The 23,950-nt window shown below is 40.7% G+C and overlaps 1 long non-coding RNA gene across 1 annotated transcript in view; it reads left to right on the top strand.

The window, feature by feature from the left end:
* LOC141761715 (uncharacterized) overlaps positions 1–23,950 on the top strand; it is a 44,435-nt gene that overhangs the window by 18,647 nt on the left and 1,838 nt on the right. The gene's annotated exons all lie outside the window — the stretch shown is intronic.

The following is a 23,950-nucleotide window of genomic DNA, read 5'->3' as shown; positions in this document are numbered from 1 at the left end:
CGGTGACAGTGATGTTATTCTGTTGCTGCCTCCATGGTGTCAGTTTCGCATTTGTGCTTCTTGCATTGACGGTGGACCTCTAAAGAATATGCAGAGACGATTTGAATCGAACGTAAACCCTTCACATTTTGTCATCTCTGCTCTCTTACCCACTCGGAAATAAATTGATATGCTGAGAGGGACAAACTTAGAGAGCTGCAATAATTATTTTCATTATAGTCTGTTGATTATTTTAACAAGAAGTTCTTAAATTGCTCAGAAAAATTGAAGATTATGTGATACAAACGAAAGCTCCTGATGAGCTACTGAATATACTTTGTGGTGCAATGGTTTTATCAACTTCTTAAAAATAGTTCAATCCATAAAATGTATAACAAAAAAATCTGTGGAAATGTCATTTACAAGTTCCTAGAGCCTAAGCTGACATCTTTATATTGCTTGTTTTGTCCAACCATCAACCCTAAAATATTCATTTTACAATTATATGAAACATTTCTCACATTTGAGATTAAGAAATAACATAAATGACTATGTTTCTGTTAATTGGTTGATAGATTAATCGTTTAAATCCTAAAATTGAGAATACAAAACATACAGTTGGAACGATTTCTTCTGTGTATGAGCATTGCTATACTGTATTCTATTATGTTTTTCATTTATATTTTTTGGAGCAACGGGTAGGGAAGATGAAAATAAAAATGATAAATATTTAATCAATCTGTAGAAAAGCAACAACACTAATAGAAATGAATCTGATTAAAGGAAGGAAAGGAACAGCTTGTCCTCCATACATTGAATAACAGTCTAAATGAATAATTGACCAAGTTCTCTCTAAACATATGAAAAGTACAGCAGGTCTCAGTGGTTTCTACAGAGCTGACAGCTTGGAAATCAATCTTTAGGCATTCTCAGTTACCATATAGACGCCCAAATATGATGAAATAAGAAAGGTTTGTTCTTCAGAGATGAAGAGAGAGTCTCAAATGGAATAATACGTGTTGCAGTTTGCAGCCATTGATCCAAAAACGGTGCTTTATGCGTAATCCAGACACTAAATATAGATTTTTGGGTGCAATGCAATAGAATAGAATATAAATGCAAAAATGTCTGTGGTAACTCATAGGGCTGCAGCTAACAATTACTTTCATTATCAATTAATCTGACGATTATTTTCTAGATTAAACGATTAATTGTTTGATTCACAAAATGTCCCAAACCCAAAGATATTCAGTTTAATATGATATAAAACAGAAGAAAACAGGAAATATCCATATTTGAGAGTCTGAAAACAGCATTTTTTTTTCGTGATAAATTACTTTAACGATTAATCAAATACCAAAATAGTAGATTTTTCTGTCGATCGACTAATCAAAAAGTCGACTAATCGTTGCAGCTCATCACTACAGAGCTCAGACGTGTTAGCCGCTGCAGTCACCTTTTTAAGTTTTATACATTTGTCTGCCTATAAATTGCAGAATACAGTTGAATAAAATTAAATTCTTCCAACGGCAACACACAGCCAATACTAACGAGGGTCAAAGCAACAACACGGAGACAACAGATTAAACAACCTGCAGTTGTTGGATGAAAAACAGACGTTTTCCAAATCAAGAAAAGGATGTTTACTTTCTCCGTGCTGTGATCGGGAACGATAGAGAAGTGCAATGAAATAAAAGCCAGGCAGGAGGAGATAGACTGCTGGGCCAGTCACGTCCGTCTGCAATGCACTTATCAGGTGGGGATTTTCTGGAAGTGTCAGTCGGTATAGGAAGCCTTCAAGGCTCTCGGGGAAAGGGGATGCTGCGGTAGTGACAGGGCTATCTGCCTCTGACAGCCCAAAGACCTAAAACCGGATGGCTGGGAGAGATAAGGCTCTGTCGGCACTGGACACACACAAACAGACAGGACACACACACACACACACACGCAAACACACAGCCAAACACTGGCATTCACTTTGCATTAACAAATTCCCTATTGCCTGACCACTCGCTCATTCATTCACTCATGTGCACTGACACATACGCACACACACGCACACACATGCCGGCTCCCTGTCTGCCAGCCAGCGAGGCTTCCCATTAGCTGTGGTGCAGTGTGCTGGGTGAGGAGCGCTGGGGCGAGAGACATCAATTTGCTTCCTCTAATGCGCTCGCTGCCCCCACAAGACATATTGATTATTTCTTCCCCGCAAAGCGACAAATAGCAATTTCGGGGGCATAATGGAGATAGATGGTTGGTTTATAAGAAGCCCCCAAAGAAAAGTTGTAAGGGGGTGGGGGGCTGAGGGGGCGAGGAGGAGGCAGGGGGATGGGGACGCTCTTCCTCCTCCCACTTCCTCGTCTCCGTCTCTATCTCTTGAGTTTTAACTTTCTACCACCTCCGCCTTTTTTTCGCCGTCGCTTTCACACACGAGAAAATGCGGTTAAAATAAAAATGAACTAATAAAGAAGAAGCAGGGTGAAAAAAAAGAAATGTAGTGATAGATGGGTGTATCTACAAGAAGGTGAAGGTATGGCGGGGCTTTGGGGTGCACAGATGTTGAGGCGCGCCACCAATGCACATTCATTATGCGCCTCCTCCTCGCAGCGTCGCCTCCTCCCGTCTTAATGGTTGTACTGCAGAGAGCAGCTGCTGCCGCAGTGTTTGCTCTGCCTCACCCTCCGTCTGTTACATCTACTTCATATCCCCCTTGTTAGCATCAGTGTGACTGATCCGTAGGTTGCTCTTATGGCGAGATCATGAATATTTGATTCTCGGTATGCTGCGGGTCGACTCCCTACATGTTTGAAGTTCATTTCAAGTTTTTGCACGAGTATGTGGATCGTTATTGTCTTTTATAGTTAAAGAGGATGTTGTGTTATCTTTACTGGTCCACAGGCCTTTCTTACTGCATCATTTGGTCAGATAAAGAAGAAGAATTCTTGAAATGAAGGCTGTTTTTCATGTTTATTCGCTTCTGTCTTGACAAGAAGGCGTCTGCTTTTAAATCTTCAGACAGCCGAGACCTATAGATTTTGTAAATGTAGACATCAGTGTCATCATGTAGTCTGTTTGCTTTGAAAAATGGGCTTTAGAGCCGACAAGAGATTCTAAATAAGCCATAAAATATGTGTTGTTAACATCCGAGTTGAGCGTTGAGTTTGTGCATCCATATCTGCCTTCATTTATTTCCAGAAATGTTCTCGCCACTTTATCCACCTGCTACTCTTGACAGACTTCCACTGGAAACTGGAATGTGTCTTCTCCTCCAGACAGCTCGTGGTGTTCACACCGTTATATAACGTGCTGGCTGATTTGAGGTAGCTGATAGCTGCCAGCTGTAGAAGTCAGTGTTGCTGTGGACTCCAGGCGGTAAATGAGGTAATACATGTGTGCGGCTCATCAAAGGATGGACTGATGGGAAATGTTGCTCAATAGTTCAGCTGCAGACAACTTTTCCTTTCCAAAGATGATGTCTACTTGTGATAAATAAATCCATGATCTAGTCCAGGCTGTAAAAAATGATGAATAGACTTTTTCAGATTGGTAGAAACCGTTCTGACCTTGCTGGTACAGACACACTCGTGCACGGCTTCTAAAAGTGTCACCTAAAATTGTCTACAGCACCGAGTGTGTGATATGATAGCATGAGCCTCGGTTATGTGAACAGATGGTTTAAGTTCAGGCGCAAACACCCTGAGGGAGTAAGTAAGTAAATATTTGACAGTTGGTACTCTGGATGAAAATCAACTTATTTAGACTCAGCTCTGGCACAGTCTGTACGTGGGTGTAATACTGTTTAAACAAGTGTTACATTATTTCTAATATAACCTTAATCTGCCAATCAATTATTACCATATGGTTCACAGGGAACGTCCAATTTTACAAGAAAACAAGAGTCTACATCCACGCTAGCTGCCCTGTGAGGCTGTACTTTAGGCAGCTTACCATATTTTAACATGTTGATGTTAATGCCGCGCTCACGTCATATTATTCAGACCATAATTATTAGCAGCCGAGTCGGAAAACTGTCTACCTCAGCCTCCGACAGTTAACATATCTCCTAGTTGGTGAAAAATCTACAGACGTGTCAACAAACCTGTGACAAAATGACTATAAAGTCACCATTTCTAGCAATTACATTTTCATGAAATCCAATATTAACAATAATCAGCCTGTTCTCATACACTGTTGTAGCTATACCTATGAAAAGTAATGCACTGTAATTCTTATATATCCCACAAAGTCAATTTCTATGTAATCCACGTGATCGTGAATCAGGAAGTATAAAGAGCGTCAAACGCCGCATAGGGAGGAGTAAAGATCTTTTAGTAAAGATATCATACAAACGGTTGTATGAGGATACAATGCAATAATACAATTGATTCAGCAAATGTAAATTGATGCAGCACCCCTCTGAGCTGAGTTTCAGCTCATTGTTTAGCTGTCTGTCCTGCAACTGCTGGTTCACTCTCACCACTCTCGCAACATTTTCGGCTGCAACAGGTAGCTGTTTTCCACGAAAAAGCTGTAACCCACTGTACAATTGGCACCAAACAGTAGGCAGACACAGTTAGTAACTAGCTGGTGAACACAATGGAGCATTTAACAGCGACTCAGGAGTTGGTGGAGACCAAAAACAGAGCTATTAAAGAGTGAATATCGGACATTTAGCTGTCTCAGTTTCAAGGTCGTTTTATACAACAGAGCAATCATCAAAATATTCAGGTGGCAAATTGAAAAAATGTGCTTTCAGGCTGACAAACAGTTTTAAGTTTGAGTGATAAAAAACACATCTTAACTACAAGTATTGTGACTCATGGGTTCATGATCTAGATTCAAACCACATGAAGATTGACATTTACTACATTTGCTAAAGTGTCAAATTTTTCAATTGGGTGATCTCTATTCTCTGTTGTGGCTGTTGCACAGTACATCAACACCAATTTCTGCAAATGCATTGTGCTTGGTGAGCAGTGATCTTGATTCAGGCCACAGGAATGTTTTGCACTCTGAATGTGTGAAATATTGCAGGGGAGGTTCGCTGTCTTTGATCTCAGATTTTTCTCAGAGAGCTGTCGTCCTCCTTTTGCTCGAGTCTCACTTTATCACAGTTCCCTTGAATATTTCATGCATCTTATTTCCCCCCCCCTTTCAAACCACTGTCATTGTTTAGTCACCAGAAAATCTTGCAAATCACAAATCAAGACCTTGTTTAAAGCTTAATTATTAATTATTCAGCGTGTTGTGACTGAAGAGAAAAGTGAAGTCGTTGCTTGCCTGCTCTGTATGATGCAGACATGAAGTGAGCACTTTCACATTTTGTAATAGTTCATAATGCATATGCAGTATAATATGCTGTCACATTAAAAAACAACTTTTGTGGGTTTAACCTTGTGAACTCTGCAATAGAAATGGTCCGCCAGCGCCTATATTGGTATTTTTGCTTATTGTGATGTAACTTTAACTCTTTTCAAATGCTTCATATCCCTAAAATCTGTATAACCTAAGCTAAAATGTTATATAAGTCAATAAACCATAATAATCGGCAAAAGTAATGAAATTGTCATGAATTAAAAAATTATAAAAATCTGACATGTTTTTACATAACATATTAGTAAATAGACACATAAAACATATTGTTCCAAAAGATTTATAAATATAGAAACATGAACAAAATATTTCTAACACTATTTCTTGAACTATGCACATATTTTTGTTTTTGAGATATGCAAATTTCTTGAGAGTTTCGTTACATTCCGCTCTTTGTAAAGTAATGACATCATCGCAAGCGTACAACATGATGATGCAGACTGACAGAAGCCTTAGCTTTCCACTACGGATGTCACAGTGAGGAAATTCTCTCACCGGTTACTAAACTTGTGACAACACCAGTTACCGATTACACCGGACATTTTTACAAGAAAAGATGGCGCTCAATATATTTATTACACGGATGTGTTGAATACTCCATTCGGATTGGTCAATCACTGCGTTCTATGGTCTGTTATTTCTTTATAGCAGACCGTTGCTATGTATAGCAGACTGTTGCTATGTAAAGTAGCCCGTTGCTATGGGCGCAGTTCTGATGTCGGACTCTGGCGGACCGTTTTTGTGTCAAATTATTGATTTCTTAAGTAAGTAGCCGTGTAATAAGCGGGATAATGTACAGCTAGCAGGTCATTGTTGCCCCTTCAGGGCGATGAGAGACCCCTCCGCTGGGCCTCGCCCTGTCTTGGTTTCTTTCACAGCAATGACCGGCTCACTGTACATTATCCCTTACGTGGAGCGCTTACTTTGATTTTTACTGTCGGATGGTGGTGTCTGGCTTCTCCGCTTCAGCTTTCGCTGTTTTTAAACAGGATCATGCAAACAACGATCTCCACAGCCGCCCTGGGGGAGGTCCATTTTTAAAGGATTAAAGCCTAAAATGTGAATTTGAATGGCCTTTTAAGTTAACAGTATTGCACATGGGTCATTGAAACATGTTTCAAAGTTGCTAAATATGCTTGTAAATAACAAAAATAACAAAAGTCCAAATTTAAAAAAGCTTTTTGCAGGTTATAGTCCAACAACAGAGATTAGGGGGGCTCACTTCAAATATTTCATGAATGTGAATAAAGCAAGCATGACAGGCCATTTTGTTGTTTTCAGCGATAATGGATCACACCTTTAATTGTATGCAACAAGCCCGCAGTGGGCCATTAACCACAATAAATTATTTTCCAAGGCTAGTATGAAGAATTGTAAAAACGTTGACCGTTCCAGCTGCTTTTATAGCCCACCGCTGGCAGCCAGTATCAATTTAGAGTGTTAAATGAAGGTAATGCAGCCATTACAAAGTGTAACAGCAGCAACTTACTCTGCTTGCATGTAAACCGACACCCTTAACAAATGGAATTTTTAAACACCCCAGCCAATCCTCAGCAGACTAATAACGCCTCCTTCCCCAGAGAGGCGGCAGACCTAAATTATAGGAAGCAGCCCAGACAGACAGAAGTGACACAGAACCGCATGCAAAATGAGCTTATTATCCCTGTTACTGTCAATGCAGCACGGCCAAGCTGTCAGTGAACACAACAGACATGTTATATACGACAGCGGTATTACAGGAGCCGTGCCGGATAAGAGGAATGATCCACAGATGTGATGAAAACAGACAGGTGAGGTGGAGGGGAAAGAGGGGATGGAGTGGAGGACACAGGGGTGATGCGAGGATATGGGGTTGGATGGAGGGAGTAGAAAGAAGAGGAGAACGAGTGGATGTAGAAACAGCACGACGAATGGATGAGTTGTGGTATGAAAGGGGGGGATGGATGGAGGGATAGTGGGACGGAGGAGGGAGTGATGGAAGAGTGAGGGCGCTGGCTATTATCCTGCATCGATTTACTCCAGTCAGGGATGGCTGGACGCGTAATGAAGTGTGGGATCTAGGGGTTGCCGCACGCGCTTGTCTGCGCCTTATAGCTTTTCGGATGTATTGTGGGATGATGTGTCACCTGCGTGTGTGTGTGTTACATGCAGATGGTAAGGTCTAATCTGCTGTGGTTAAACAAGAAATTAGGTCTTTGTCTCCAGGATGCTTCGCTTGAATGCGTAATTGATTGACTATAAGAGACATCCCGACAAAAACCTACCTGGATGGATTATCACATTTACACACCCCTATAACCTTGAATTATGTTGGAGATATTCATAATAGTTTAGCAACCTAGTCTTGTATCTTAACCTCAAAGAACATTTTTAATTTGAATGACGCGCATTAATAAGTAAAAACCCCAAAGTCCTGTTTTAAATTCAGATCAAACCCTCTTAACACCAAAGCTTACTAATTTAAATGTAGAGTATCAGGTTGCTGAAAAAAAAAACTCATTCTGTAGTCAGGTTCAACATTAAAAGGAATTAATTTGTAATCATTATCTGCCCACTACTGAATTACATCAAATTTTAGGCATTTATAGTAAGTGAAAGAGTTGAATGAGCTCAAATGTATTAATCTGCTGCATTATAGTAGTCTTTCAAGTAAATAGTACTAGAGCTAAAACGATTAGCCGATTGGTAGTTGAAATTTTATCAGCAACTATTTTGATAATTGCTTAATTGTTTAAAGTAATTTTTAAAGCTAAAATGCCCAAAAATTCACCAGATACACCTTTTGTTCTGGTTCCAATTGTGAATATTCGCTAGTTTTCTTAATTTTCTGTGATAATAAACTGAATATATTTGGGTTTTGGACTTTTGGTCGGACAAATCAAGACTTTTGAAGACGTCACCTTGGACTGATTAATAGAGAAAATGATGGGTAGATGAATCGATAATGAAAATAATCAGTAGTTGCAGCCCTAAATGTTACAAAGTGTAATTGTTAAGCACCTTTAGACAACGTTTCTGTTGAATATTTAGCTATAATGAGCAAAAAAATAAGAAGCACAGCAGACATTTTAGGTGTGACAGGATGTAAATCACAAAGAGGAAGGAAATAAATTCAAATTATGTTCGACAAAGGGCAAAAAGTTGCCCTAAATAAAACGCCCTGTTCTCTTGTCATTCTTTCACGCCTCCTTTTATAGGTCAGTACATCTTCTTCCTTTGCACAATGTCAGCCGTCCTCATGTGGTGCACAAATCAAAACAAGCAGCGTCCACTGCAGACAGCCGAATAAAGAAAAGGATACCACTTTCCCTCATGAGGTTTTTCATGTAACATTATGAATGTTTAGACAAAAAAGAACAAAGGAGGTTTTGTAAATGCAAAACAGGAGTTTCATCAGGTTCGAGTATAGCAGAGGGGGAAATCAACAATGTAGCTGTGAAAGAAGAAAGAAGTTGTCCCTCCTTTCTTCCACTTTGTACATCCCTCACGTTCACTCTCCTCCCGCATCCCTTTTTCCTTGATTTCCCTCCCCCGGAGCCCCACACTTCCTCTCCCGGTCTAATCCGCTACTCGACATGCTCCCTCTTTGTTCTGCGACCCTGACAAGTCGTCTCGTTCCCCTGCTCCGAGGACAGCCCCGGTGTGCTGGGGATAATGGAATGAATGCTGGAATGATAAACCCCCGAGGATGCTGGGAGAAAACACAGGAGTGTGTCAACTAGGGTGATAACACTCTATTCTCCCGTGCATCTGTCGGAGGAGCAGGGATTATGGTTTTACAGGCAGGCTTTGGCGATTTGCAGCCCCTTTCTGCAGGCTGAGATGTTTACACTGGAAGGTATCGTGGGTGTCGGGGCGCCGGAGGAATATTCTCACATCTGCCTCGCACAAAGGTCTTCATTAGTTTCGAGCATTGCTTCTTGTTGTGCAATCATATCTTAGTGGACAGGTAATTTAAAGTCACCCTATCAAAGCTTACCGCACTCCTAGGACACAGAAATCCTGAGGAAATGTCACCGTATTCAAGGCTGTAGTTATAATTTGTTTTGTCCAGTAACTCAAAGGTGCACAACTACTTCACAGACAGAATTTGAAATGCTATAATTGGCAAATGTCAACAAATCCCAGGAAAAACACAACCAACAATGAATTTATCCTGCTAACAAGTATTGTCTGTGTATTCAAAGCCTGATACAGCTTATTCCTCTGTGCCAAAGAGCTCCTCTGTTGTCCAAAAACACATCAATGAGCCACACTGTTTCACTAGCTGACATTTCCCTTTATTATGATGAACGTGGGCACTGTAGTTTATTTCGAGTCGGTGTCAAATACGCTGTCTCGCTGCTGTAAATACTCACTATAGCTTAAATAAGTCTGCAGCTGAAAGTAGTCCCCAACAAATTCACTATTTTACTCCTGTTTGAGAAATGTTTGCTAAAAAGTGCCCAGCTGTTTTAAGAAATTATTTAGCCTTTTTATTAATTTTTTTAAATGAAAGTATACTGTATGTTCATGACTCGTATTTATTTATCGAGATTTACATCTTGAATAGGAACAGGAAGTGCCTGGGGCCTGAGTGCCACAGACAGGGTGGAGAAGTCGTATAGTATAGAGAGACAGACTAATACATTGTTGGTTTTGGTGTTTTTATGGGGATTTTTTGACAAGAACAACAATATAGACAGGAACTCTGGTCTTTTTTATAAAAGTATGATGGGCTACAAGCAAGGCTTGGGCGATAGTTAGATAGATATTCTCGCTGCCGTAATTTCAGCTGGGAGATCAGCTGTTCTAGCAGCGGGGCATCGTAAAACACACTCGACTCACCAAAACCGTCTTAGTTTGTCTGGTCGAAATAACCCCATTATTTCACCGAGTTAGAATGTGAAAATATGCTCCCTCTACACGCCGTCTCTCTTCCTACCTGCAGAGCAGCTGCTGAGCGGCTCTCGTTCTTCAGAGGTAGACCATTAAATTAGCAAAGTTATATTACAAACATCACCCAAAGAATCGCCCCAAAAAAAAGAACAGCGATGTACTCAGCCAATTGCTGAAAGCCGATATATTCTTCCAGTCGCCCAACCCTACTACACTCCCATCCACCACCCCGACCTCCACTAATTCCAAAGGATACTGGACAGATAAAACCAAGTTGCATTTTAATTGTTTAGGAGAGGTGAACAACTGTCGTATATAGTTATGATGCTGTTAAGTGTGCAGCTTTTTTACATGAGATTTGAATGGTGCATAATCAACAATCTAACCTTGAATTCAATCAGAAACATGAAATTACTGAAGTTCAAATGCTAAAGGTGACTGGACTTCACTGGACTTTGGAGTTACAGCAGAGATTGAATATTTTTTTGATGAGTTTTTTTTACCACTACTGGCTCAGGTTGACTTCCAGTCCAGTTAGGACTTTGAGGTTTTCAGTTATAGTTTCACATTTTCTGACAGTGAAACATTTTCATGCCTGAGACGTGGGCAGTGCTGGCCTCTGGGCAGCTCCTCTGCCTCAATCTTGATTACCCTGACAGTAATTGCTAGTGAAGAGTAGAGCCATTGAAATACTCACTCTCCATGCTGCAGATTATGATTGGAATGAAGTGTATTTTATATGTTATACCTCCACCACTGCATGCAGAGAGAATATTGAAAACTACTTTCTGTAGCTCTGGTGCGGTCGTCCTGGTCATTATCGGACGTGAAATAGGATTCAGAAGATGTCCAGGCTTTGAGTTAGGTTTTTTTTGGTACAGTGAGACGAGGGATCAATAAAAACTGATAGGTAAGCCTGTTTTGTTGCTGCAAAACAATTATCAGAGTCTGCGGCTCTTGGTAAAGATCAAGAGATGAAACTTAGCCTTTTCTAGCAACCATTCTGTCTTGTGCTATTACACCGCCGTCCAACTACTCTTGACCCCAATCTCCCAGATAGCCACACCGGCAAGGAAGGTGGACATGTTCCCTCTCTTCAATCCAACCCGCCACATACCCTTTTGACTTAGCCTCAGCCCATTTAACAATCAAACTATTCTTTAAACTGACCTTGACCACAGAAAAGGAAAAAAGATCGATGTAGTGGGGGAGGGCGCCTCATAGAAAACCCACCCTAAAAATAGAAAAGGTGGCAATTAAGTACCAATCTAATCATCCCTCTGGTAAACGAGCCCTGAAGATTCCGCCCTCACATCCCCAAGGCTTTTTTTCACACCACTTCCTCATCATCGCCGGCTATCGGCTTAATTACGCCCCCGCCATCCCCAGATAAGAGAGTGATAGCCTTATCACCACGGCTCATTTCCAAATCCATGAAATTAATAAAGTCTACCTCCCGTCTCAGTGCTGGGGCCAAACTTATATTAGCTGTCACGTACGAGAACTCGGTGAAGTAATAATTTGCGTGTTCTTACAGTTGGCGAAGAGGAAATCATCCTCTTGGAGATTAAAGACAAGGAGGGGATGGTTTTTTTGTGTTTTGGGCAAATGATATTTGGGCTGTAGTTTTTCTCCCTGATGAGGGTTATGTCTGTGTGTTAGTTTTATGATTCTTCTGGATTCATTTATCATCAGCACAGTGGCTGGATTGTCCATTTGATTCAGCTGACTACTTAATTTCCCTTAATCTCCACCTTGGGAGAACTGCTAAATTGTTTTGTTTCCCTCTGCAGTGGACTTTGTGGGAAATATCAATTAGTAGGAATATGTTGGAATAAAAGCGCTACCTGCAGACAGCCCATAAAACTCCCAGCTTGTTGTGAGATAGAGTTTCTTTATCTGCAGATCATCAATAAACCTCTAATCAAATAAAGTGGAGCTTGAGCTGCCATCCAGTCGGATCCACCTCGAGTCTATGAGCTCTCCAGCTCTCCGTGTTGGCTGCTGTAATCAGTTGGGAGACAGCTGGTTTCACCACGCTGTTCCACCTGCCCGCTCCCCTGAGTAAAGGGCTGTGCTTCACCGACCAAATCCACTCCAAGTCTCTCTCCTAGGCACTCTCCAGCATGACTGGCAGGGGTCTCACACATCGATTTCAGGGAAAAGGGAAGGTTGGGCGGACCCGTCACCGCACCGGCGCAGGCAGCGGAATGAGACGGGCTCCCACCAGGTTTGGGCCTGTCATTTATTTCTAAACGACGGCAGATGGTGGGCTTGGCGCTTGCACCATCCTCTCCATCTCCCAAGGTGCACTTCTGTGATGGATGTGGCGAATGGGAGCGCTGCAGAGAAGGCTGAGGCACATCTGCGCGGGCCGATAACGGGGGGCAAAGTATGTCTGGGCTTTCTAGCCGGCGTCGACTCGCTTTCACATATTACTCATTCCCTCACAGACCTCTTGAGGACTCACATCTTTCTGGGTTTATTTGCCTTTCACTTTCATAGCTTTGCTTTTTGCCGCTCTTATCAGCGGGGCACCTTTCTGTTTACCGTGCAGGTTTACTTTCAGTTTGACATTGCTACCTGGCTGGAAAAATCTATACAAAATTTCCTTCCAACATGAGATATACCCCATTTAAAAAAAACAAAAAAACAAAAACTGCTGGTACGATAGTTAATCATCACAGAATTATATTAACCGTAGCTATCATGAGGTCTTCAGGCTACCTACAAAGTCTGTACTTGCACAGAAAGTTTCACAGAAAGTTATCCAGAACTGGCCAATAACTTTTAACAAAGTGACATTGTATGTAGGAATGCAACTTGACTTAACTGGCTTTCATTTTGTTATCCTCATTAGATATCTATTAGGTCTCTCACAGCACTGTATTTCATTATACTGTTTTGATCAAGCTTAATTATAAAGATACCCAAGCTGCATGCACAACAATGACTTTTTACGGAAGTAACTAATTACAAGCAGCCAGTTAGCAGCTGCTACAGCCAGGAAAGAAGACACACTCAGACAGCACGTACGTGCTAGCTAACCACTACAATCAAAATGAAATTAGTTTTTCCGTGATCAAGTTTTGAGCCAGTAGCTCTGACAACATTATTAAGTCGTTTATGAAAACTAGGGCTGTGTATTGGCGATAATCTGGCGACACGATATGTATCGTGATACAAAGTATATTGCGATACTGTAAGCAAGGCCATTTATCACGTTCTCTGTAACATCCAACATTATAGCACTACGTTTTGTGCAGTCAGATCCAGTTTGCTACTAATCTTTGCATGTAAACGATTAATTACAAATCCATAGTGTTTTTGAGAATCAATACAGTATCACAAAACATGATATCGCGATACTCAAATGTACCGATATTTTCTTACACTGCTAATGAAAACCCAGAAATAGTTTTTTAAATACCTATTTCTACTTTGCTAGGTTTGCTAGCTAGCAAAGTAGTATGTCTGCTAAAATATTAAGTACTTAATTTGAAGACATATTTTTAGAAAAAAGTTAAGTCTTTAACATTGCTTTGACAATACAAGTACAATAAATGTCACATACGTTTTACTTATATTAATGACAGCTTCTTAGTTTTTGTTTGAAGAGTCATGCTTGCATGGAGACTGCTGTTTAACCATTTATGTCGGCCTTTGTTAGCTAGTAGGCTATACACTGTATATTGATCTCTTTGTTGTTGTTAAAATAGATTTTGGGGTTGCAACAGTCTGTATTTTCTTGATTACTTGTTTGGTCTGAGAAAAATGAACATCACAATATCCCAGAGCGTAAACTTGTTTTGTTTGTTTTTGTCAAACCAACAGTCCAAACCCCAAAAATATTCAGTTTACTATAATTGAAGAGGAAGAAGCTGGCACCATGCAGAATGTTTGGCATTTAGTTTTAGAAATGACTTCAACGATTAATCAATCACCTCAGTAGTTGCTGATTGCTTGACTTGAGTGAAAAATATTGGTCCCCTTTCCACCTCTGACGTCTTCAAGATCCACCGAATCGAGCTTTTACTGAAACAGTTTACAAACACACGCGCGTGTCCTACACACCATATGACACAGTGGATCCGAAGACACATTAAAGTGAGCAATCACCACATAACAACACCCTTGCAAAGGTCACTTCAGCTTCATCATCCTAATCATCGAACACCATCACTTTCCAGGATTTAGGGTTGCAGTAAAAGCATCGTAACCCGTCCAACCACATCCCTGCCCATAGACGTATCCATGGCAACAGAGACGTCGGGCTGCCCTCCGACGATGCATCTCTGGGATTCTCTGTGCGTCGCTGCAGGGTGACAAGTCAGGCGTAAAGAGTCGATTTAGCTGCGGCATTGGGGAGGTTCGCACATTAGCAGAGAGGAAATAGGAGCCAGCAAATACTTAGTGGGTGATTGGCTCCGCAATAACAGAACACCCCCTTTGGCAGCTCGTCAAGCGGTGCTATACGGATGCCATTACAAACGGGGCCATTAGCAGGCACCGAGGCTTTGTGAGGCATGTCGCTGCTTCACTTCTTTAACCCCCAGGGCTCCTTTTAGATGTGTACGATCGGCTGTACACTGCTCATCCTTTGTGTTTGTCTTTTATTACCTTTTATTTATAAGATGGATGTATAGATAGATGGATAGACAGATAGTGTTGGCATTTAGGAAACCTGAGCTTTTCATCCAACTGCAACAAGACCTAGCACTTTAAGAACATTTCATGTAACAAGTTAAAACATCTAGTACAGATTCCTCCAAAGGCCTAGTTACATCAATCCCCTTTGCAAAAAGAAGCAATTTGGGTCAAAACATGGCACACTGTGTATACACAACGCCTCAGAGGATCAGACCCAGATCTGACTCAGAAACAAACCTTTGTGAAGAGAGACTGCTCTTTCATTTTTCATATAGAGGTTCATATTATAGGTTTAATATCACCTAATAGCAGCTATTTAGAGCATTTTTAAACAGATACACACATCCTAAAAGCTTATTTTTTAGCTGTAGGCAGCACTAGAGACTAGAACTGCATTATAATGACTTCCTCACTGTAGGAAAATGTGCTTTATGATTTTTATGCCTCATGCTGTGTTGAGGAACAGTACGCACTGTGTGTAAGTAGCTGGATCTGCACAGAAGCGCTATTAATATGCAGTAAAAAGCTAACTTAACCAGTGGTGGCATTAATATTTTATCACCATAGGGTGCATTGATGCTTCCCCCATATTTCTTTTTATTGTGAGCTGTCAAAGGCCATCTAAGATGTTATAATTTTTTAAACTCGCCACTGAAACCAATGGTTGATGTTGTTGTTGATGCTGTGGAATGCACCAAATAATAATTCCATATTCTCATAGTTTTTATTTATCACCTCTACTGTAGTTATATTCTATTATAAATGACTAAATTGTTCTTGATAACTGAACTAATTAGCAGCTGCTATTCACAGATCACTTGGCTTTGAATGAATGTTAAGAATGAAGTTAACTACAACTCCCAAGGTGCTTTTTGGCAAGAAATATTCAATCACAGAGCTTGAAATTCTGTTAACAGAAGGCAAACACTGCACTGTTGAGAAAATATATTCACAATCTGCAGCTAAAATCAATTCACTTTCGGATTTTGGGTCAATTTTGGTCGAATTTAGCAATTACGACACCGCATTCAACAACAAAGCCTTTTGAATTCGCTACTGCTCCGATTCACCATAACAACGACAGCCGAGGCTCATGGGTAGTGTAGTATTTAGAGCCAGCCTGTTCGTTCAAAAAGGCGTATGAATGCCACGATAATGCGCAAGGCATTTAGCGTGCAATAAGAACGCCTTTCTTGCTTTTGGCGTGTCAATTGTACGCCATGTAGTCCGTACCGAATCCATTGTAAACGCATCCACGTAAATATGCTACGCTCAGAGCTAGTGATGTAGAATAAAAAGCGAGAAATACCGCTTATGGCGGGCGGGAGGGGAGGTGAGTTGGTCCAACACACACAGAACTTTTATCCAGGAGGCCAGTGTTCGAGACCAGTGTTGTGTTTTGTAAGTGACATTAGTGACGTTTGTCACGAGTTTTTTAGTGACGTTTGTCACGTGTTTTTTGTAATTGTTACGTTGTTTCCGTACATATTTAACTTAGTTTATGTACTTATTGTAAGCCCAAGCATGACGTTTTCCTAAACTTTTATTGCCTCAGCCTAACTGCGGACTTTACTGTAGTTTTGTTACGTATAATACAAATAACACGCGAAAAGCAGGGTATAAATGAGGCAAAAATGCGTTCTCATGACATGTCCATGTAATGTCATGCTATTTTTAAAGTGTTCCCGTGAGACCAGGTTGTTAGAGCTGCCTGTCATGCCAAACTGATGCAAAAAAACATTATTTCTCAGAAATACAGTTGAAATAATGAAAACAGACAGCCATAACAGAAATGTGATTGTTACATTGTCCTGGAGACTCTCGTGTTTCTACATTATGTTACACTGAAGATATCGTTTAAAGACAGTTTTGCAATAGAAATTCAGACCAGCAGCTCTATTGACTCTTTTCTGTGCTTACAGCTGCTGCATCCGCTGCCATTTTGACCATTCAGTGAATAAGTGTGTCTCCTGTGTAGCTAAAGCTCTAGCAAAGCAGGGGTTGGGGTTACAATACCATCTGTGGCTACTCATGCTAAACATGTATGCATTCATGGTAGAGTACCACGATTTGAATGAAAGCGTCCGCCAAATAGTGTGCGTTATGTAAAATGAGTTGCCTGCCCTGCCCCGTCCAGGCCGGCTGTGTGCACTTCAATAGTCTCCTCTACCACCCATGAGGTGGTGCACAAACACCCCGGGAGGTTTTTCTTTCTTTTTTTTTCACTTTCACAGTCCCGCAGGCGCCCTCACTGACTGGCATCTCATTAGGAGAGCAGAGCACCGTGCTCGTGTGTTCGCCGCCAGACAGGCCACGCCACAGGCTGCATGCTAATTGCAGAGGCGTAGCCAGCATGAGACGACCTTGTATGGTAAAAGAGGAAGGAGGCAGAGAAGTGGTTTAGTTTAGCGTCTGGTGGGCAGGGGGCTCTCCTCCACAAAACCGCTTTCGTCCCGACCTTGGGCAGCAAAGTCAGCCAAGTCTGATCACTCGCTGGAGTACGATCATAAAGGGAAAGTCTCATTAGGAAATAAAAAGCAGCACAGTGTGTAATGTAGGTAGTAAGCACTTTACTTATCACACTGTGTTGAGTAAAGCATCTTAGTGTGTGACATTATTCTGACATTAATTTGCTGCTTATCATAACTTTACAACAATTTCAAAGCCTTTACTTGTTCTTTTGCTTGACAACTCATTAGGTTCGAGGCTTCAAGTGAAAGTCACATTCAAAAACACACTGATAGTAATTTAGCACATCTTGGCAGTAATATTTCACCTTTTGTGACATTAATTTACAACATGTCTCGGCTGTATTACAGTTTTGAGGCTCGGGTCATCCTCACAAAGGGCGAGTAATTTGCATTGAACATGAGAAGCTACTTTGTAAACCCTGAATGTCAGTGCAGATGACACGGAAGGCTTTTTCTTTCCTTTGGCGAGTAGATTCTCGTGACTTGTGTATTTCAAACGCTAAACCCTGTCTGGCTCTGTAATTTCATCATAACCTCTCCAGTCCAATAACACAACCTTTTGGCAGCGTACTCCATCTCAGCACTCACATCTGACGGGTTTTCTAGAGCAGATAAACTGTAAAGTCCTCCGATTAAATTCCAATCAATGACAAAACACGTAAACACTTGGATGGAGAGGGAGCTGGAGCGTGTAACTGTCCAAAAAAGGATAAATACAGTTTCCTCAGTAATAGTGATAGGTGGCCTTGTGGAGGAAACATAGACTATAAGACGTGGACGTAGTCACTGTGACGTCACCCATTGGTTTGTGGACTAACGGTTTTGTATCCTCGAGTTCAACATTTTGGCCGTCGCCATCATGTTTTTTTGCAACCAGAAGTGACACGAGAGGGTGGAGCTAAGTATAACCGAACGCTGAATAAACCATTTTTAGGTGACCAAAATGTTTCAATTACCTTTCATGAACTGAAAACACACCGTGAAAGGGTTAAAGTTGTAAGACAAATACGTCAACAACTTCCAGACCGTCCGTTGTAGCGACTAGAGGTGTTCTGATACCATTTTTTCCTTCCCGATACCGATTCCGATACCTGAGCTTGCGGTATCAGCCAATACAGAGTACCGATGCGATACCAGCGTGATTAAAAAATATATGTATAGTTATAATTATTATTTAACAGTTGTTTGCTACTGACCATGTATGGATAGTGGACAGTAGTTGCCAATGGCTAGGTTTCCTAAAATCAGATCGGTGCATAGACTGGCGTACTCGCCGATATCCGATCCCGAATTTTGGGCAGTATGGACGCATTTCCGTTACTGGTATTGGCGATCAGCAATTGAGACCATAAACTCATGTTTACAATGTTTACTGAGGTAATAAATCAAGTAAGAAGTAGAGTCATTTTCTCATAGACTTCTATACAATCAGACTTCTTATAGCAACCAGAGGAGTCGCCCCCTGCTGGCTGTTAGAAAGAATTCAAGTTTAAGGCACTTCCGCTTTGGCTTTACTTTTCAGACCCGGTTGGGAGGAAACAATGGCTTGTATCTTTCTAATACTTGAATCCTGGCTAACTTTAATTTAGTTCCTGCAAATGAAGAATATAATATAAAGTATGTGTTGTGTGTGTGTGAGAGAGACTTTAGCTGCCTGTCTGTTTTAGTGCCATTAGTTCCTCCCTGCCACTCATTGATAAAGAGGCGCTGCCATCAGCCAAACCAGCCATCTCCTTCAGTCCTCATTAAAATGTCGTCATATTAAAAAATAATTTCAGGCCTCCGCTGATGAGCGTTTTATTGCCTTCATGAAAATGTTCTCACTTCAGAGTCGACGGGAGAGAGAAAAACCCTCAATGAGTAATGAAAGTGGGAGAGAAAGAGAAAGGACGGAGTGGATAAGGGTGATTTGTTGCATACTTGAGAGGATGGTCTTGATTTTTAGACCATTAGTAATTTCTTCATTTAGCCGCCCTACATAAACATCCTCTCTTTACAGTAAAGAACGTACACTGGAGAGAATAAAGTGAGTCTTTATCCTGCTCAGTGACCTGAACATAAGCTCAGAGCTCAAGAATTCCTTTATAATCTATATAATATGAATGCAGCATTAAGAGACTACATGAATTTCTTCACCTCAGAAGCTAAGTTGAAGTTACTGCCAGTTTTAATACCACACACTCTATGCCTTAGGTTCTACAGACAACATTACAATTCTCTTATGACATTTTATCCAACATTTCAGTTTGTTTTATTTATTTTGGACAGGGACAATGCACACTGATCAATATTACTGCCGCTGTAAATGTTGCAGTGTTAGCCAAAAGGCAAATTTCCAACACTTCTGCCACGGCCAGATGTTAAGCTGGCCATTAAAACAACAATAAAAACAAACAAAATGTAAAATCGTGACAGGAGGTAGCAATTCAGGCTTCATTTGCTTGATTTTTTTAAAATTAAGTTCTGGGAGGTTTGATGTTTTACATCACCGTTAAGGCCTTTGTAAACGGTGTTTGAACACTAACTAGTGTTAGTTACATCAATGCAACACAATATACAGTTTTCAAATGAGCAATAATAACTCAATCCAATTAGCTGTCAACGCTGCTGCTAACACCTACGTTTAGGAATACAAAAACAAACCGTTCAATAATGTACAAACTGAAAAAATACAAGCCTGCTAATTATTTGATGAGTTGCCATAAACATAGAAGAGGGAATTTTCTGAATATAGGCCTACTTTACCATTAAGAAGCCTGCCTTTTTCATGTATAAAATTATATATATTCTTCTATATTCTTAGGGCTGTCAAAGTTAACGTGTTATCGCATATTCATTTTAACGTCACTAATTTCTTCAACTCTTTAAGGCCATGATTTTTAGGTGGTAACAGGCTGTTTTAAAGCTAGAGTGAAGATATGGCTATCGTATGAAACTACAAAACCCGAGGAATCCATTGGTACCAACCATGTTATACTAGCTTGTTACGACGGAGGCCAAATAACGCTCCAAACTTACGCTAAATTTTGGCGAGGAAAAATTGGCATAGCCATTTTCAAATGGGGGTCAATATAGGGGTCAGCTCCACCCCTTATGTGCAAAAAAACCCAAACCCAAACCGTGACCCAAAAACCGCAATATAATTCAAACCATCGGCTTCATGACCCGTTGCACCACTACCTACGTTCCCAATAAAGGACGTCTTACAAAGTAGTGCAACACATTAACAACACCTTTCACCTTTGTAGGTCAGTCAGATGTTGCACTCGAACAGGGGATCTGGAGTTAATCTCCTACTCGCTTACAAAATGCTTCCACAAGCACTTTTTATCGTAGAGACACATGAAATGGAAAAAGCAATTTTCTAATACCACTGCAGTGGAAAAAAAAAAAACAGCAGCAGCAGAAACTTGGAGGCCATCAGCGGGAGTATAAAGGTTACTGGAGAGGGAATTTCACACATTCACACTTTAACAATGGCCTAATGAAAAGCCTGGTGTACTAATGACACCACAACCTGTATATGTTGTGCATATAAAGCTCAATAAAGACTGCTGTTGTAGAAGCAGGTTGTCTAATGAAAGTCCTTGAAACATCCAAGGCACATAAAGGATGAGGTTTAAATGGACATAATCTAACACCTATTCATCCCCATGGAGTTATTATCTGAGGTAGCACTTCTGCTCTTATTGTTTGGACTTATTATTATTATTATTATTCGCAGCTTTTCAGCATTTCCATTTTGCTGATTTGTCGCTCAGATAATGAAAAGCCACGCAACAGCATCCTGCATATACACACACACACACACACACACACACACACACACACACACACACACACACACACACACACATATTGTAAAACGGATGGGTTGATGTACAGACGCTCTGGCTGCACATCACTCCATGATGTAAATTTAATGCCACCATATGCTGATGTTTCCAGGTACCGGTGTTGATTAAATGAGCTGGTTGTATCTGATGAAGAAGTAAAGTTTTGCATCATTTGTTTATGTCGCGGCACGCTATCTCTCTCCTCCTGATAATCGCGTTTCTATTCAAAGTGGAGCAAATATAATAACATTAGTGTAGATACTGTATTCTTTCCCTGAGCTGTGTGTTTTGTTTATGAGCTATTTTAATTGTAAATAGAAAACACGAGTGCACCAGAATCAATCTATTAATGTGGGAAACCATGAATTATGAGAGGAAATTAAACTACTTTCACACACACACACACACAGAAACATGGAGAACACAAACACACGGTTCGTAGGAGTACATTAAAGTCCCAGCAGAATACACACATAACTACTTGATTGGCCTCAAGAGATGTAATATCTACGCTTTAATTTCAGATAGCAAGTAAGCATATCCTGTTACAAGCCATTACAAGAGTTTAATGCCAGGCGCAGTGTTTGTTATGCTCTCATTTTATATCCTCACTTCTTGGGATTTAGCTCTGTTTGAGATGAGATGAAAAGATTTCTGCTATTTGGGTTACAGCTAGAGTTTCTTGTCTTGCAAAATTTACTCACATGATTAAAAAATATTCATTTGAAAATAACTTCCCTGCGTCTTCCTCCTCTGTTAAGGGCTGACTCAGAAGAAGCAGTAAAAAGTTATAGAGACGTAAAGTAGATGTGTTACATCTACTTTACGTTTACTAATTGCTTCTCCCCTCTGGGTCTGGTGTGTAATACACTTTATGTTGGATGTGATTTCTTTTTAGGATGTGCACACCACTGTGGCTGCTGGACAGAAGCATTTGTTTCTTGCCTTGGCTCCGGGCTCATCTTCATATACTCTAGCCAGTCAGAGAGTTGCTCGTGGCTCCGTTTTTTTTTTGTTTTTTTTGGGTGGTAATACAGACAGAAGATGCCAAAACAGTGTTAGGTCATTACTCATCCCACAACCTGCTGAGAACTGGGCAGAAATAGAAAGCGAGCAGAAATGTGCCAGGCAAGAGAAGCCAGAAGTACCCAGACTTTAAGGGAGCTTTCACAAGCCGTAGTCCGTTTGGCTAGTCCAAATCAGAGTGAAATTGATACTTTTGGTTTATTTTGTATTTAGTCTGGTTAAAAAATAATTTGCTGAGGGGCGTGTACGAAGGGGAAAATTTATCTTTTTCATCTCAAGAGGTGCCACTTATATGAGAATCGCAGATTTGAAATATTTATGTTGAAGTATTTTCATTTCAACTCGGCACTGATCTACTGTGTGCACGAATCCCTTCTCCTCCAGTTTATGACTTTATAAACATTTACATGCAAACTATTTTTGTGGACTTATTTAGCATATCTTGTATGTTCTCTTCGGCCCAGATGTCAAGCAAACATCCGACTTCTGCAGAAGTCCAAGTCAGTCTTGGTCAGTCTCATTTACTTGTGACCATCTCAACAAATGCCCGCGCAGGAAGCCCGTAATGCCCTGCATTTTGGTTCACCTCTTGCTATTGGGTCGGATTATGTTCTCATGGCCATTGAACCGCCCTAGAGTTCACTTGGAAACGGTCCGAGACCGCCTCTTGCAAGCAGTCTCGGACCGGTTGTTTTGGTCCACACCAGAGTGCAATTACTGCGTACACAATAGCCCAAACGAACCAAACCAGAGTTTTATTAAAACGGACTAAATGTTGGCTTGTGAAAGTGCCCAAGTACCAATAAAAAAATATAAAGATACTCAACTACTTTAGTGTTACCAGCTAAAAGTACTCAAAGTTTTAAAAAGTAAAAGTGCCTGTGACTGATTATTCTATATTACGTTATTAGACTGTTGCTGATATATTAATTAAGTGTAAGTGTTAGTAACATTTTAATGTTTTAGCCGGTCTAGGGTAGAGCTAGTTTTACTACTTTATATACAGTTAGGTAGTTTAGTCCGGTGGTTCCTCATCTAGGGGTCGGACCCCTCCAAAGGGTCACAAAGTAAATCTGAGAGGTCGTGAGATGATTGATGCGGGAGGAAAGAAGAAGAAAACAAAGTTCTGCTACAGAAATCTGTATTTATGTTTTGGACTTTTCTCTAATCTTTGCTTTTTTGTGCCATTTTATTTTACCTCTTTGGACCTCGGAGAGTTATTTAAATGAAACCATCTGAGAAGTTTAGAGGGGGATTCACTCCTTGGTGCTTCAATTTGTCATCCTAAGAAGAACGACGGCATCAGTCATTTCAGTTAGCGCCTCAAAACGTGACACATGTGACAAAGCCCTCAAGTATCTATAGTAATCACGACAGGTGCAAAAGGGGGGAGTCAGGTGGCATCATTAAAGTCTGTGTAGAGAGGACGTCGGGGTGGATGGATAGTTCAAAAACCAACTGACAGCCAACATTTGTCTTTTTTAAGCATGAGCACGATCCCACGATCACAATCCATAAGTGTTTATTATTGTAGCCATTACGACAAAGCTCCCATAACCTTAACAAAGTACTTTTCACTGCAGAGATAAGCATCACTATTTCAGTTATATGTTACTCAAGCCACTGGAAGAACATAGAAAAAGTAAAGACAGCCAGTAGCTTTCTAAAAACATGTTTTTGGGGTGTAATATCGGCTGATAAATACCACGTTCTGGGGGGGATGATGTTCATTTG

Source organism: Sebastes fasciatus, chromosome 23 (assembly GCF_043250625.1).
Source record: "Sebastes fasciatus isolate fSebFas1 chromosome 23, fSebFas1.pri, whole genome shotgun sequence".
NCBI lineage: Eukaryota > Metazoa > Chordata > Actinopteri > Perciformes > Sebastidae > Sebastes > Sebastes fasciatus.
This window is presented reverse-complemented; position numbering and strand designations above follow the sequence as displayed.